General features: G+C 42.1%; 1 protein-coding gene across 3 annotated transcripts in view; it reads right to left on the reverse strand.

Annotated features, from left to right (window-relative positions):
* The window catches only part of sorcs2 (sortilin-related VPS10 domain containing receptor 2), an 874,344-nt gene that overhangs the window by 120,982 nt on the left and 735,513 nt on the right, over positions 1–17,849 (reverse strand). The window lies entirely within an intron of this gene.

Genomic DNA, 17,849 nt, shown 5'->3' on the forward strand with positions numbered 1-17,849 from the left:
ACATACATTCCAATGAGAAATAAAAATTCCAAGGGGAGGACCCACCATCTGTGGTTAACTAAAAAGTTAAAAGACAGTATCAAACTTAAAGAAAAGGCATATAATTGCGCAAAGACAGATGGCAGGTCAGAAGATTGGACAGAATATAAAGAACAGCAAAGATTAATAAGAAGGGAGAAATTAGAGTCCGCGAGAAAGCTAGCTGGAAATATAAAGAAGGATGGTAGGAGTTTCTATTGATACGTAAATAAGAAAAGAGTCAACAAAAGTGAGCTTTGGTCCTTTATAAAGTGAGTATGGATCTTAATCCATATCTTAGGGTCTTAATAATGGAAAGTAAAGAGACGGCAGATGAATTGAACAGGTATTTTGCATCAGTCTTCACCATAGAGGTTACAAATAACATCCCAGAAATAGCTGTAAATCAGGAAATATAAGGGAGGGAGGAACTCAGGAAAATTACAATCACCAGAGAAGTGGTACTTAGCAAATTGATGGAGCTGTAGGCTGACAAATTCTCAGATCTTGATGGACTTCATCTTAGGGTATTAAAAGAAATGGCTAGTGAGATAGTTGATGCGCTAGTTTAATTTTCCAAAATTCCCTGCATTTGGGGAAGGTTTCATTAGATTGGAAAATAGCTAATGTAACTCCTTTATTCAAAAAACGAAGGAAACAGAAAGCAGGAAACTACAGGCCAGTTAGCTTAACATCTATCACAGGGAAAATGTTGGAAGCTATTATTAAAGATGTTATGACAGGGTACTTAGAAAAATTCAAGGCAGCAGGCAGGGTCAACATGGTTTTATGAAAGGGAAATCATGTTTAACTAATTTATTGGAGTTCTTTGAAGGAGTCACATGTGCTGTGGATAAAGGGGAACCAGTGTATGGTCTGTACTTAGATTTCCAGAAGGCATTTGAAAAGGTGCCACATCAAAGGTTATTGTGGAAAATGAAAGCTCATGGTGTAGGGGGTAATATATTGGCATGGACAGAAGATTGGCTAGCTAACAGGAAACAAAGGGTAGCCGTAAATGGGTCTTTTTCTGGTTGGCAGGATGTAACAAGTGGTGTGCCACAGGGATCAGTGCTGAGGCCTCAACTTTTTACAATTTAAATAAATGACTTGAATGAAGGGACCAAAGGTATGGTTGCTAAATTTGCTGAAGATACAAAGATAGGTAGGAAAGTATGTTGTGAAGAGGACACAATAAGGCTACAAGGGGACATAGATACATTAAGTGAGTGGGGAAAGATCTGGCAAATGGAGTATAATGTGGGAAAGTGTAAAATTTTCCATTTTGGCAGGAAAAATAAAAGAGAAGCATATTATCTAAATGGTGAGAGATTGCAGAGCTCTGGGATATAGAGGGATCTGGGCGTCCTAGTGTATGAATCACAAAAGGCTAATATGCAGGTACAGCAAGTAATTAGGAAAGCTAATAGAATGTTGTCATTTATTGCTAGGGGAATTGAATATAAAAGTAGGGAGGTTATGTTTCAGTTGTACAGGACACTGATGAGACCACATCTGGTATACTGTGTAAATATAGGTCTGCTTATTTAAGGAAGGATGTAATTGCATTAGAAGCAGTTCAGAGAAGGTTTACTAAACTCATATCGGGAATGGGCAGGTTACCTTATGAGGAAAGGTTGGACAGGCTAGGCTTGTATCCGCAGGAGTTTAGAAAAGTAAGGCAACTTGATTGAAACATATGAGGTCATGAGGGGTCCTGACAGGGTGGATGTGGAGAGGATGTTTCCTCTTGTGGGAGAATCTAAAACTAGGGGTCACTGTTTAAAAATAAGGGGTCGTCCATTTAAGATAAAGATGAGGAGAATTTTTTTCTCTCAGAGGGTAGTGAGTCTTTGGAATTCCCCTCCTCAAAAGGCAGTGGAAGCAGAGTCTTTGAATGTTGTTAAGGCAGAGGTGGATAGATTCTTGATAAACAAGGGTGTGAAAGGTTACAATCAGGTCAGCCATGATCTTATTGAATGTTGGAACAGAATCAAGGGATTGAGTGGCCTACTCCTGCTCCTAATTCATATGTTCGTATGCTTTACACCCTTACTGATTTTTCTTTCAATTCAAGCCGCTAAAAAGGAAAAGTGGGGAGGCAATAAGTCAGACAGTCAAACCTCTGTCACCCAGTTCCTGTCGAGCAGGAACATTCAATTGACCCCTAGTGATTGTCCATGGCCTTTCCAGAAATGTCTTCAAAAGCAAGATGCCTCTTTCAGTTGAAGAGTGATCTGTTCACATTTATTTGGTGTGGTTTCAACACATGTTATTTTCCCCATAATTTATTGAGAGAGGTGAGTGAGTGAAAGAGAGGAAAGACAGGGAGACAGACATGTAGTTGACCCCTGACAACCTAATGAAAGGTTTTTAAATTAACCTGAGTTAATTTAATTTAGTATTGATCCATCCCAGTTGTAAAAACATTAGGAATGGGAAAGACCATTCAGCCCCTTGAGCCTGCTCCACCACTCATTAGATTATGGCTAATCTGCATCTGAATTCATTTACCAGACTTTGCTCCATATCCCGTGATACCCTCACCCATGAAAAATCTATCTATCGATCTCAATCTTAAAAGTTCTGATTGTCCCAGCGTCCACATCCTGAAATCTAACTGTGTTGGAGCACAGTTACACACAGCAACAATCCATGTGAAGGAGGGAGAGAACTAACAGTGACCAATTCAAACTTGAGTACATACACCTTCCATCAGTGAATGGAAAAAACATTAAAAAACAAGTTTGGGACCGAGCCACCCACTCTATTAGGCTTCATGAAAGAAAAGGAAAACCAATAAGAATATTTAGAAAAAAAGCACCTTTAAAAATATGTTCCTTTGGGTTTCTGTGTGCATCAAGATGCAAGGCAACATTTGAGAATTACTAATTGCTTTCGCTTTAAAAATAGTGCCAACATCAAGCTGTTTGAGACCAGGTGAAGCATGAATCTGGTATAATTCAGACAGTTTACAGCATCACCCTTGGCAACAGGCCTAAATTTCAAATTTAGATCGCTTCCTATTGCTGCAGGGTGACTCTTTTATCTCTTAAAATATAAAGTTCAATTGCAAATGTCCTTAAAATTTGAAAACAAATATAAAAATGTCACTGGTCTATTTGTGCAGCATCTGTAGTGTGAAATTTTAAATAATTTACAACCCAATTTGTGATTCCTTGGGCAGAAAGCCCAATTTAAAACAATGATTACAGGAACAGTAATAAACTTGGGAACATATATATTATTGATGAATAAAGCACTTCAAAATTGTAATTATACCTTCAACATGTCAGTTTTCAAAATAAATCCCGACATCTAATATCAATAAATGTGCAGCTCCTCATTAATTATTACTTACACTTAACACCCACAGATTCTAGCTTTACTCAAAACAATTGGAGTTCCAAATCGGTCCTAAATTTCCAAGAAAAATAAATAAAACCAAACAAAGCATTACAGACTTGCAAAAAACCTGAATCCTTCAATGGGAAGGTAAATATGGCAGGACGTATAACGTTCAGCTATTCTGCTATAATCTGTTTTATGTCTCTGCAGATTTTAACTCTCAGTTACAATTATAGACCTTCATGTAGTTCAAGTGGGGAAGCACGTTATGCAATGCCCAAAGCTAAATGGGCCACTAACCATATGTGGCAAGAAGTAACTCAGCTTTCTTTTGCCTGTTTTCTGCAAGAAGCAGTAATGATCGTGATTACTTACAGCAAAGCTGTCTCAACGTTCAAGATACATACCAAAATATTATTACCTGGATACTGTGGGATAGACCAACTCTGCTATATCTTCTTGGTCTAACTTTCATTTCATATGCATGGTAAGCAACTGGCTTTGATTAGGCCTCCAGCTGGGAGTCTGCCAAAGATAGAGCAGATAAAATATATGGCGAATTGCCAGCTCTTTAGGAGCTGCAGTAGATATGAAGAGAAGGGGTAAGTGGCATCAAGTTGGGTCAATAATTTCTGACTTGGCCGAAGTCTGAATGGGGCAAAAGAAACACTTTCCAAAACAAATTCTAAGGCAGAAGATGAAGTCTGTGGCTAATTGAGTACAGTAACTGTAAAGTACCCAAATCCCTTCCTATACTCCCTGAATTCTCTTATAGTTAAAGATATCCTTGATGTTCCCTTCCTAGGGATTCAAGATCTGGTGAAGTTACACGAAATGGGAGTGCTTCCCCACTTGAACTACATGAGTGAGAAGGGTAGCTATTTGGGAGCCGAGAGCACATATCCAAAAAGAATAGAATAGATAAAAACCCTGAATTATTTTTGTTTCAGAGAAAGAGACAATGGGAACAATTTAAAGCCCCCACCCTCCCTCATGGCAGAAACCAAGCTGTGGCACTTAATTTGGGCACACTTACTACATTTCTGCCCAGAATTTAAAATTGAGAATAATGGCCCAAATCTTCGGGTCTTCGATCGTTGGAGACCGGGTATACAATCTGAGATGAGCATCAGGACCCTGTGGAAGTCCTGGTGCATGGACCTAGATGGGAATTGCCCAGGAAGTTTAAACTTCCATTTCGCAATTCCTCTGATCCCCCGGACCCTACACAACTGTCACCAACCCGGACACTTGGGCCAGGTCCCATGTGACTTACATGGATAGTTAGCCAGGAAATATCAGACAGGTTGAAACCTGGTCTGACACCTGGGTAACTCCACAACTGACACCAACCATCCCCCCTACAACTAAACACCCGACTACCCCATGACCACTCAACCGCCCCCAGGCCCATCTACCCACTCGCCCACCTACTCACCTATCCACCTCGCCCACTTACCCATCCTACCCATTCATCACCTACCTACCTTCCACTTCTCTCACCTACCCACCTCATCCACCCTATTGTCCTACCCACCGTGCCTCATCCACCTGCCTACATTACACATGTACCCCTATTGTCCTACCCACCCTGCCTCATCCACCTGCCTACATTACACATGTACCCGTATCACCCACCGACCCACCTCTTCCATTTCACCCACCTCCCCATTCACTCATTCACCCATTCATCCACTTGCCCATTCATTAACATTCATTAAAAGACTGGACCTTTAAACTTGCCAGAATACATCAGCTAGTGCCATAAAAAGGGGGGGTGTTCTCTCTTCCCCCCATTCGACTCCATTCTGATGGAGTTCCCAGGTGGTGCTGTGCTGTGCATTTTTTTGACAGCCAGGATCATAAGATCCCGGAAGTTATGCCCAGCAGTGTCGGGTTGGGAGAATTTTCGCTCACATTGCCACTGCTCGGAATGTTCCGGCCAATGTCCCTGGCTAGGGTTAACATTGTGTACCATACCCAGAGGACATGGGAGCAAATGAGCAAGAAGACTGCAAACCTTAAGCAAGCTGCCAGGATAGATGGTACAAAGAGCTTTCCATAAATATTTTACACATTTATTGCTGATCTGTGCGATGTCCGAAGAGAATCTTCATTGCTGACTATGCATGTGTGTTCTCCAGTAGGACACAAATTCAACAAAATCCTTGATACATTTACATTAATTAAAGGATACCTAGAGTAAATCACAATAACACAAACTAACTGGAAGATGAAACAAGCAGGATGGATAATGGGGAACCAGCAGATGCTGTGTATTTGGATTTCCAAAACACATTTGATATGGTGTAACAGAAGAAGTTATTACTCAAGATAAGGGCTCATGGCGTTCAGGGTAATATATCAGTATGAATAGACAATTGGCTAATGAGCAGGAAACAGTCAGAATAAATGGGTCAAGATTGGCAAATTGTTATTAGTGGAGTGCCGTAGGGTTTCAGTGCTGGGGCCCCATCCTAACTTGGATGAAGGGACTGAGTGTATGGTAGACAAATTTGCTGACAATACAAAGTAGGTAGGAAAGTAAGTTGTGAGGAGGACACAAAGAATCTCAAAGGGATTTAGATAAGTTAAGTGAGTGGGCCAAAATTTGGCAGGTGAAGTATAATGTTGGAAAATGTGATGTTGTCCACTTTGGTGGGAAGAATAGAAAACAGAATATTATTTAAATGGAGAGAGACTGCAGAATCCTGTGGTGTAGAAGGGTCTGGGTGTTCTTGTACATTAATCATACCATGCAGGTACAGCATGTGATTAGGAAGGCAAATGGGATGGAGTAGAAAAGTAGGAAAATCTTGCTACAACTGTACAGGGCATTGGATGAGACCACACAGAGTACTCCATACAAGTTTAGTCTCCTTAAGAGGAATATACCTGGATTGGAGGCAGCTTGGAGAAGGTTCACTAGGTTGATTCCTTGGATGAAGGATCACTGAAGCAAAGAACTGTTACAGTACAGGAGGTGGTCAATTGGCCCATTGTGTCCGTCCATAAGAGCAATTTACCTATTACCACTCCTGCGCTTTCTCCCAGTAACTCTGCACAGCCTTCTTTTCAGATAACCATTGATGCCTCAATTGAACCTGCCTCCACCACATTCTCAGACAGTACATTCCAGATCCTAACCACTTGCTGCATGAAATTTTTTCTCATGTCGTCGTTGCTTTTTTTGCCAATTGCCTTAAACCTGTGCCTTCTTGTACTCGATCCTTACACTAATGGGAACAGTTTTTTTCCTTATCTACTGTGTCTAGACTCCTCATGATTTTGAATACCTCTATCAATTCTCCCTTCAACCTTCTCTTCACTCAAGGAAAACAGCCCCAATTGTTGTCTTGTAAAGAAAGCAAATTGGGTTTATACTCATTGGAATTTAGAAGAATGAGAGGTGATCTTAAAGAAACATATAAGATTCTGAGGGGGCTTGACAGAGTAGATGCTGAGAGGTTGTTTTCTCATTGTGAGGAAGCCCAGAACTAGGGGAGCGGAGTTCAAAAATAAGGGGTCTCCCATTTAAGATGAAGATGAGGAAGAATTTATCCTCTCAGATTTTTGATTGACAAAAGAGTTGTCAAGGGTTATAGGAGGAAGGAGCTCACTAGGGAACAGGCAATTCTAGATTTAGTGATGCATAATGAGGCAGATTTGATAAGGGAGCTTAAGATGAAGGAACCCTTAGGACGAAGTGACCATAATATGATAGAATTTACCCTGCAATTTGAGAGGAAAAAGCTGGAATCAGATGTAACGGTATTACAGTTGAATAAAGGCAACTACAGAGGCATGAGGAGCTGGCCAAAATTGACTGGGTGATGAGCCTAGCAGGAAAGACAGTGGAACAGCAATGGCAGGAGTTTCTGGGAGTAATTTGGGAGACACAGCAAAAATTCATCTCTAGGAAGAAGAAGCATACTAAAGGGAGGACGAGGCAACCATGGCTGACAAGGGAAGTCAGGGACAGCATATAAGCTAAAGAGAAAGCATACACTGCGGCGAAGAGCAGTGGGAAACCAGGGGATTGGGAAGCCTACAAAGACCAACAGAGGACAACTATAAAAGAAATAAGGAGGGAGAAGATTAAATATGAGTGTAAACTAGCCAGTAATATAAAAGATTGCGAGAGTTTTTTTAGATATATAAAGGGTAAGAGAGAGGCAAAAGTGGACATTGGGCTGCTGAAAATGATGCTGGAGAAGTAGTAGTGGGAACAAAGAAATGGTGGAGGAACTGAATAGGTACTTTACATCAGTCTTCACGGTGGAAGACACGAGTAACATCCCCAAAGTTCAAGAGAGTCGGGGGGCAGAGGTGAGTATGGTGGCCATTACCAAGGAGAAGGTGCTAGGAAAACTGAAAGGTCTGAAGGTGGATAAATTACCTGGACCACTTGGATTACACCCCAGAGTTCTGAAGGAGATAGCTGAAGAGATAGTGGAGGCGGTAGTGGTGATCTTTCAGGAATCACTGGATTCAGGGAGGGTCCCAGAGGACTGGAAAATCGCTAATGTAAACCCCCTGTTTAAGAAGGGAGTGAGGCAAAAGATGGGAAATTACAGGCCGATTGGCCTGACCTCGGTCGTTGGTAAGATTTTAGAGTCCATTATTAAGGATGAGATTTCAGAATACTTGGAAGTGCATGGTAAAATAGGGCAAAGTCAGCATGGTTTCATCAAGGGGAGGTCATGCCTGACAAATCTGTTAGAATTCTTTGAGGAGGTAACGAGTAGGTTAGACAAAGGAGAGCCAATGGATGTTATCTACTTGGACTTCCAGAAGGCCTTTGACAAGGTGCCGCACAGGAGGCTGCTCAGTAAGATAAGAGCCCATGATGTTAGAGGCAAGGTACTAGCATGGATAGAAGATTGGCTGTCTGGCAGGAGGTAGAGAGTAGGGATAAGAGGGTCCTTCTCAGGATGGCGGCCGGTGACTAGTGGAGTTCCGCAGGGGTCAGTGCTGGGACCACAACTTTTCAATTTATACATTAATGATCTAGATGAAGGAACTGAGGGCATTCTGGCTAAGTTTGCAGATGATACAAAGATAGGTGGAGGGACAGGTAGTATTGAGGAGGTGGGGAGGCTGCAGAAGGATTTGGACAGGTTAGGAGAATGGGCAAAGAAGTGGCAGATGGAATACAACGTGGGCAAGTGTGAGGTCATGCACTTTGGTAGGAAGAATAGAGGCATAGACTATTTTCTAAATGGGGAGAGAATTCAGAAATCTGGAGTGTAAAGGGACTTGGGAGTCCTAGTCCAGGATTCTCTTAAGGTTAACTTGCAGGTTGAGTCGGTAGTTAGGAAGGCAAATGCAATGTTGGTATTTATTTCAAGAGGACTAGAATATAAGAGCAGGGATGTGCTGCTGAGGCTTTATAAGGCTCTGGTCAGACCACATTTAGAATATTGCGAGCAATTTTGGGCCCCGTATCTCAGGAAGGATGTGCTGGCCCTGGAGAGGGTCCAGAGGAGGTTCACGAGAATGATCCCAGGAATGAAAGGCTTAACATATGAGGAACGTTTGAGGACTCTGGGTCTATACTCGATGAAGTTTAGAAGGATGAGGGGGGATCTGATTGAAACCTACAGAATACAGAAAGGCCTGGATAGAGTGGACGTGGGGAAGATGTTTCCATTAGTAGGAGAGGCTAGGACCCGAGGGCACAGCCTCAGAGTAAAGGGAAGACCTTTTAGAACAGAGATGAGGAGAAACTTCTTTAGCCAGAGAGTGGTGAATCTATGGAATTCATTGCCACAGAAGGCTGTGGGGGCTAGGTCATTGGGTGTATTTAAGACCGATAGATAGGTTCTTGATTGGTAAGGGGATCAAAGGTTACGGGGAGAAGGCGGGAGAATGGGGTTGAGAAACTTATCAGCCATGATTGAATGGCGGAGCAGACTCGATGGGCCGAATGGCTTAATTTCTGCTCCTCTGTCTTATGGTCTAAGGCAGGAAAGTGGAGCTAAGGTCTCAATCAGATCAGCCATGATCCCATTAAATGGTGAAACAGGCTTGAAGCGGCAAATGGCCTACTCCTGCTCCTATTTCTTATGTTCTTATGTTCTTAACTGCATGGTCATTCTATCCCCATGTCCATTGTACATTTCCCTTTTAACTTAAAACATCTCAAGACCAGTTTTGCTCGCACAATAAAATGAGTCTCAGAAGGATTTGCTTGGATAAGGAACCATTGAAAATCTTACCAATAAGAGCATCTATGAAACGTGAGAAACCAAAACCACAGAATTTCTGCTATTGCCATAATGTCTTTGTTATATTATGACCCATTTCTCAACTCTATACCACAAAGGCATGTATAAAAACATTACATACAGTGGGACAAATTTTTCATCTTCAGCAGCTGAGATTTAAATAATCACTTGGGCAATCATTTAGAGGGAAATCAGGTCTGGGAAGATCTCGAGTCAAGCAACAGAGCCAGTTTGATTTTTTTCTCCGTCAATCTTATGTAACTCCCAATTGCAATAACTTATTTACAGGCTATCAACTTATTGCTCGTCAAATAAAAATACAGCAAGCCTTTAAAAACAGAGTTCTTATTTGAAACCACTTTTCATGGCAGCCCTAAATATGTCTGGTGCCCAGGAGTTTTCAAATAGCAACTACTCACAATTAAACTAATCTATAGTAACTTTAGAGTCTCGCATGTGGCAAGGACTTTGCTGATAATAATCACATGGTTCTCTTAAAATTGAAATTACGATTGCAAAAATATTCTTACTAGATACTGCATCTATATTTTGACAAAAGGTAATAGTGGCTACTCACTATCTGCTTCAATAAAATCTTCAAATACAGTAATCCTCGCTTAATGTTGTAGTTGCATTTCTGAAAACAGCAACTTTAAATGAAACATTAAGCAAATCAAACTTCCCCATTTTGACCAAATATTCTACATTGCTAAATTCCTATAGTCATAAATGAAATATCTTCTAAAATAAAATAAATTAAAAAATATAAAATAAGCACGTTGACTCTTTCTCCTTATGTCTGGCTCACTGCCTCTCGCGTACCCCCACCCTCCAGCTCGTTTCGTCTCCTGCTCCCAACCCTCCAGGTCGCCGGCAATCGTGTTCGCTGAACCATCCTCATGCCACCTCTCCCACTCGGCGCCTCCTTCTCCTGAACTCTCGATGTGAGCGAGGGCTTGCAAAATGAACAGCGAGAGGCAGGAAAGAGCAGCGTCGAGTTGCAAAAGTAAGTGACTAGCTGGAGAGTTGGCAAGAGGGAGGGTCACGAGAGGGAAGGTTGGCAGCGACTGGCAGAGTCTGTGAAAGGGAGATTCATCAGCAAATGTTCGGATTGGCGGCGCGAGGGAAGGCCGGCGAGAGGGGAGGTTGGCAGTAACTGGGAGGGTCAGAGAGCGGAAGAGGCTTTTTTAAAATGGCACCGATCAGATCACATGACTCTACACCAGACCTGGCAGGAAACAACATTAAAACAAAACTGCAGACGCTAAACACCAATAAGTGACTGACATTAAAGTGGAACAACTTAAAATGGGGCAACTTAAACAGGGACTTACTGAACTTTGAACCTGATCTGACACACTTTTAGAAATACACACTCACTTATCAGAAGGACCATCTTTGAATGAGTTTCGTCAGGGCACCCAAGTAGCCCTCTTCGCTATCAGCAAGCAACTGCTTGCACAACTGAGTCAGAATGGTTGCTATTCATACCATTGCATTGACTGTCAGGCATGGAAGGGACAATTTTGGACTTGTGCCTGAATCAGGTGCAGATTTGGAAGGGCTGCATTGTCAGTTTGAAGCAAGCATCAGCTTTTTTGCATCATTTAAATGCTGCTGGAAGGCTGCAAGTCCCAAATGGGCATTCACTAGCAGCACACTGGCTGAGAGTAGGAAATCAAGACGATCTTACATTGAGGCATCCAGCAGGGTGGACCTGAAGAGAAGCTGATCCCACAGAGTGTTGAGCACAAACTGGTAGTGATCTGTAGTATTGTGCGGGGCAAGGAAGAGCATTTTCTGTACATCCACGCCCTATAAAAAGATGCCTCCATAAAAAGTCCTGGGCCCTTTTCAGTGCAACCACCAAAAATCCCTTTAAGGGACACTCGTTAGGCCGCTGAAGTCTGCACACATGATGATTGCCCTTTACAGGCCTACCTGAAAGTTACCTCAGGTGAGTCTTGGGCATCAATGGTGTGGCCTGAGTGCCACCCACACCTCCCTGCCCCTCACTAATTTTGAACTTCAGGCTGCCCGTTTTTCAGGTGAAAATCACCACTGGAATCTCAAAGTGATTGTTCTATAAATTAAGACTGTAATTTGCATACTTAAGCAGCCTTACCCTATTTTAGTTGGGCAGGCTGTGTCTTGTTTCTTTTATAGTATCTAATACTGGAGTCCACAACCACAATCAGCTATTATCATGACAGGCGGCTCACACATTTACAGGTTCCCCTGAATACTGCAGGCTGGCCTTCGTCATCAACGAGATGGCCATAGTACCTTGCCCCATGATTTTCAACTGTTGGCCATCCATTTTTCACATCCCTGAAAACTGGACATTCAGCTGTTGAACATCACCTTCTGCAATTCTGCTTGACTCATTCTTTCCCAGCACATCAGAACAGAAACACTTCATCTCCTCAGACTTTCCTGCCTAATACAACCTCTTATTTGGCAGCTTTCCATCTTGTGAGACAATGCTTTGCGCCTGTGTTAAGCATCGTCTGTTGTGGCTCAGAACCCCCACTCTGGCATGTCAGTCTCAATCACATTTGCTGCAAAGGAAGACAGTGGACTGAGGAAGACAGTGGGCTGAGAAAGCACAGGATTTACTGGCCTTTGTTTTCTCTGGGGCCTCTTTTCATCCAGCTGAGTTTTCAGTTTCTCCTCTCCTCTTCCAATGCTCCTCCAAACAGTCAGTCTCCAGGGATCATGTTCATCGCCAACTGTATCCCAGTTGTCAGTGTCATCTTCCTATCTCACTGCAGTTGTCCTTGTAGCAATGTATGGGCATCCAGCAAGTTGTGACTCAGTGATCAATTCACCATACAGAAGGTCTTTGGGTATACAGCCATCATCCATCCAATGAACATGGACAACCCTGCGCAGATGCGTGTATGCTGATGGAATTAGCACATTCACGGACCTCTGAGTTGTTGACCTTGTCCTGCCAAGAGATGCTGAGGATGTGTCTGAGACAGCGAAGGTGGAAACCATTCAGATTTTTCTCCTACCTAGCATATGTTGTTCAGGACTCCCCACGGTGCTGAGGACAGAGGCTTGGTAGCCTTGCAGTTTGATGTTCTCAGTCAGATTTCTGTTGTTCCAGACTCTCTTACTCAGCTTGGACATAACAGCTACAGCTGTTTCACTGTGCATGTTGATTTCAGCATCAAGTGACCAATTTCTGGTGATTGTGAAGCCTAGGTATATGAAGCTGTCAACAACTTCCAATGTCACACTGTCAATACTGACTAATGGCAATATGGCAACATTCTGGACCATGACATTTGTCTTTATGAGGCTGATGGTCAAATTGAACTCTTTTCAGACGTGAGAGTCTGTCCATTTGCCGCTAAAGGTTTTCTTCAGTATGGAACATGAATGCGGCATCATCAGTGTAGAGTAAACTCTCTGATCAGGACTTAGTGCACTTTTATCTTGGATCTCAGACGGGCAAGGCTGAACAGCTTTCATCGGTTCTGGTTTGTAAGTGAACTGAAGGCATATGACAGCAGCAAAGAGAAGAATATGCCAAAGAGTATCAGCGCCAGAATGCAACCCTGTTTGACTCCATTGCGGATCTTAGAGTTCCTATGTAGGTCTCCTGCCTACAACAATCTATAGCAAGTACAATTCAGCATCTTGCTCAATATGAATGCAGATCAGAGGATTGCACAAGGAGATCAGCGCATCTGATTTCTGTTATTTTCAATTTCAACCACAGATTTTTAACACCATAACCTTTTCAACCCAAGCTGTGCTACACCCGAGGCACAGGCCCTTTGAATAAGATTCTCAATAACAGCAAATTCCAGGATCCCATTCCGTTTGTAGACAAGAGCTATGGCCCCACAACGTTGCAATACCACTTGGTACGTCTCTTCATGTTGTTCAAATCAGCTCTCTGAGGGTCAATAATAAATCCAAAACAACTGCACATTTAAAGTCTCTCCACACAGTAACGAGAATGAAGTAAAATATTTACAACTGAACATATTTTGGTATTGCCTCCAATATAATCTCTGGCTTGAAGATTCTGGTGAACTTCCTTTTCTCCCCTTAATTTACTCCCAGTACCTTACCAAGATGCTCAAATATGAGCCTGCATAGTCAGTTTCAACAAGCTATTTGACTAGAATGCAATGAGGCCCAGCCAAGCTAAACACAGTTCTGTATCTTCATGGGACGTCAACATACAAACATTATGCAGCAGAAATCACTGGACAGTGGAACCTTCGACATGATCTCTCCTCTCTTTCCTGTCAGACAAAAACTAATGGTAACATGCCCATCAGTACCTTAACTGAGATCAGTTCACTCAGTACTGCAGCTGTACATGCAAATTTTCGTACAATTGTGAATTTACTTCCCACTATATCCACCAACAATCTGCATTTACACAGGGCCTTTAACATAGAAAAGTGTCCCAAAAAACTTCACAGATGTAGTCAAAGAAAAGATCAAAGCAAAGATTTAGAATTAATTAGGTGCACTGAACAAAGAAGCAGCTTTTAATGAGGAGAGGAAAGTAGACAGTTTCAGGGTGAGAATTCTAGGATTCCCATGCAGCTGAAGGCATCCCTGCCAAAAAGGGATTGAAGGGAGGAGTTAAGAGTCAGAGGAATGGAGAATTTGGGTTTTGTAGGGCTGGAGGAGTTACAAGGATTAAGGGTTTTAAACGTGGATTAGAATTTTAAATTGGACATGTTGGGGGACTAAAAGCCAATGCAGTTGAATGAAGAGAGCAGTGCTGGATGAGCGAGACTTGAGGTATAGAACTCAGGCTGATTAGTTTTGGATGAACTGAAGTTTACAAAGAGTGGAAAGCCAGAAAAGGGTTAGTATAGTTGAGTCTGAAGGTGACAAAAGCGTGGCTGAGGCTTTCTGCAGTAGATGAACTGAGGTGGAGCAGGCAACGCCATGGAGGCAGAAGTAGGTGGCCTTTGTGATGTAAAGCATACGTGATCAGGACCTCAGCTGAGTCTAACGGTCAGGGAATGCAGTACTGAGTTTATGATGAGGGCCAAAGACCATGGCTTTGGTCTTACCGATGCTTAACTGGAGAAAATTACTGTATATCTAAGACTGCAAGCAGCCTGTCAAGGGGAAGGGTTTAGAGAGACAGTGGAAAGGTGGAGCCAAGTGGCATCAACGTACATTTGGAAGCAGATCCATGTCTACGGATGATGTTGCTGGGGCACCCTTTAGAGGAGGAGCACAGGACACTCTTTGGGAGACACTTGAATTGAGAATGAGAAGGGAATCTATTTCTGGACATGCTCTAGTTGTGAATGGATAGGTAAGATTGGAACCAAGTAAAGGCAGCTCCATGCAGCACCACAAGAGAGATGTTGGAGGAGGATGGTGTGGTTGACAGTGTCAAATGTTGCAGATAGGTTGAGATGAACAAAGACAAACAATACGCCAGAGTCAAAGAGAATGTTGCTTAAAGGTTTAATTAGGTCCATTCCAGTGTGGGAGAGAGTCGAAAGCTGAATTGGAGAGATTAAAACAGGAAGTTGTGGGTGAAATGGGCACGGATTTCTGAGGTAACAATGCATTAAAGGGCTTAGGTGGCTTATAGAGACTGGAGATGGGAGGGGCTATAGATTGTAAAGACAGAGAGCATAAGAAGATATGAAATAGATACTTGAGTAGACAATTCAACCCCTTAAACCTGCTCCACCATTTAATAAGATTGAACCTCAGCCTCAACTCCATTTTCCTGTTGATCCCCACATACCTTGATTCTCTTAAAGTCCAAAACTCCATTGATCTCAGCATTGAATATGCTCAAGAACTGAGCATTCACAATCCAGATTCACAACTCCTAGTGAAAAAAGTTTTCCTCATCTCAATCTGAAATGGCAATCTTCTTATCTTGAAACTATGCCTTCTAATTCTAGTCTCTCCATCCAGGGGGAACAGCCTCTGAGCATCTACTTGTCAAGGCCTCTCAGAATCTTACATGTTTTAATGAGATCACCACTCATTCTTCTAAACTCGAGAGAGTTTAGGCCCATTCTACTAAATCTCTCCTCATGGGACAAACCTCTCACCTCAGGAATCAATCTAGTGAACCTTTGTTTTTTTATTCATTCATGAGATCTGGGCATCGGTGGCTAGGCCAGCGTTTATTGCCCATCCCTAATTGCCCTTGAGAAGGTGGTGGTGAGCTACCTTATTGAACCGCTGCAGTCCATGTGGTGTAGGTACATCCACAGTGCTGTTAGGGAGGGAGTTCCCAGGATTTTGACCCCCAAAAACAAGTATATCCTTCTATAGTTGTGGAAACCAAAACTGCACACAGTATTCAAGGTGTAGTCTTAACGAAGTCCTGTTAAATTGTAGCAAGACTTCAATACTCTAGTACTTCAACTGCCTTGCAATAAAAGACAACATACCATTTGTCTACCTCATTGCCTTCTGTACCAGCATGTCAATTTTGTGTTTCTTCTGCAAGGCCTCTGAAATGCCCCTGAATACCAACATTTTCTTGAATAGCAGTGCTACATTTGCTACCTTCCAATCCACAGGGACCATATTCCAGAGCCTAGGGAATTTTGGAAGATCATAATCAGTGCATCCACTATCTCTACAGCTATCATTTTTAGAACCCTGGGGTGTAGGCCATCAGGGTTAGGGGATTTGATGACTTTCAGTCCATTAAATTGTTCAGTAAATTTTCTTTACTAATACTAATTAGTTTAAGTTCCTTACTCTCATTAAACCCTTGTTTTCCCACTATTTTTGAGTTTTATACTGTATCTTCTACTGTGAAGACAGACACATTTCTGCCATTTGCCTATTTCCCAATATAATCTCTCCTGTCTCAGCCTCTAAGGAATCCAGATTTACTTTCGCTACTCTCTTGCTTTTTACATATTTGTAGAAGCGCTCACAAGTTGTTTTTATGTTTTTGGCTAGGTTACTCTCATATTCTAATTTCTCCCTCTTTATCACCTTTTGGCCATCCTTTGCTCATATCTAAACTCTCCCAAATCTTCAGGCTTCCTGCTGTTCTTGACAATATTGCTAATCTCTTTGTTTTAATCTAATACTCTCTTTAACCTCTTCAGTTAGCCACAGATGGATCCCTTTTCCTGTGTAGTCTTTATTTCTTAATGGACTGGAGATTCCTTGGGAATTATGAAATATTTCTTCAAATGTTTGCCATTATTCATCTACTGCCAAACTTTTAAATTTAATTTCCCAATCTATCTTAGCCAATTTGCCCCTCAAATATATGCAAATGGTTTTATTTAAGCTCAATACTCTAGTTTCAAACTTATGTATGTCACTCACAAACTCAACGTGAAATTCTTTCATATCATGATGAAACTCTCCCTGAACATTCCTTGCTGCGAGATTACTAATTAACCCTGTCTCATTACACAAAACAAGATCGAAAATAGCCTCCTCTCTGGTTGGTTCCACAACATATTTTTCTAGGAAACCGTCTCAAATGCATTCCATGAATTCACCCTCCAAGCTACTTTTGCTAATTTTATTTGCCCAATCGATATGAAGATTAAAATGTCTCACAGAATGTTCAGCTGGGCAGAAAAGTGGCAAACGGAATTCAACCCAGAGAAGAGTGAGGTGATGCATTTGAGGAGGTCAAATAAGGCAAAGGATTACACAATAAACGGGAGGATACTGAGAGGTGTAGAGAAAGTGAGACAACTTGGAGCGAATGTCCACAGATCCTGAAGGTAGCAGAACAGGTTGATAAGGTGGTTAAGAAGGCATATAGAATCCTTTCATTTATTACCCGAGGCATAGAATATAAGAGCAGGGAGGTTATGCTGGAACTATATAAAACATTAGTTAGGCCACAACTTGAGTACTGTGTGCAGTTCTGGTCACCTCATTACAGAGAGGATGTAATTGCATCAGAGAGGGTACAGAGGAGATTTATGAAGATAGTGCCAGGGATGGAAAATTGCAGCTATGACGAAAGATTCGATAGGCTGGGGTTGTTTTTCTTGGAACAGAGGAGGCTGAGGGGAAATTTGATTGAGATGTACAAAATTGTGAGGGGCCTAGAGTCGTTGGCAAGGCCAGCATTTCTTGTCCCTTCTTGAACCATTGCAGAGGGTTTTATACAATTGAATTGCTTGATAGGCCATTTCAGAGTGCAGTTAAGAATCAGTCATATAGCGTGGGACATGGGCCACAGGCCACACATATGCCGGCAAGTTTCTTTTCCTAAACACACCTCACATTTAAAAACAGGAACAT

The sequence above is a fragment of the Cetorhinus maximus genome, chromosome 1 (genome assembly GCF_964194155.1).
Source record: "Cetorhinus maximus chromosome 1, sCetMax3.hap1.1, whole genome shotgun sequence".
Lineage (NCBI taxonomy): Eukaryota > Metazoa > Chordata > Chondrichthyes > Lamniformes > Cetorhinidae > Cetorhinus > Cetorhinus maximus.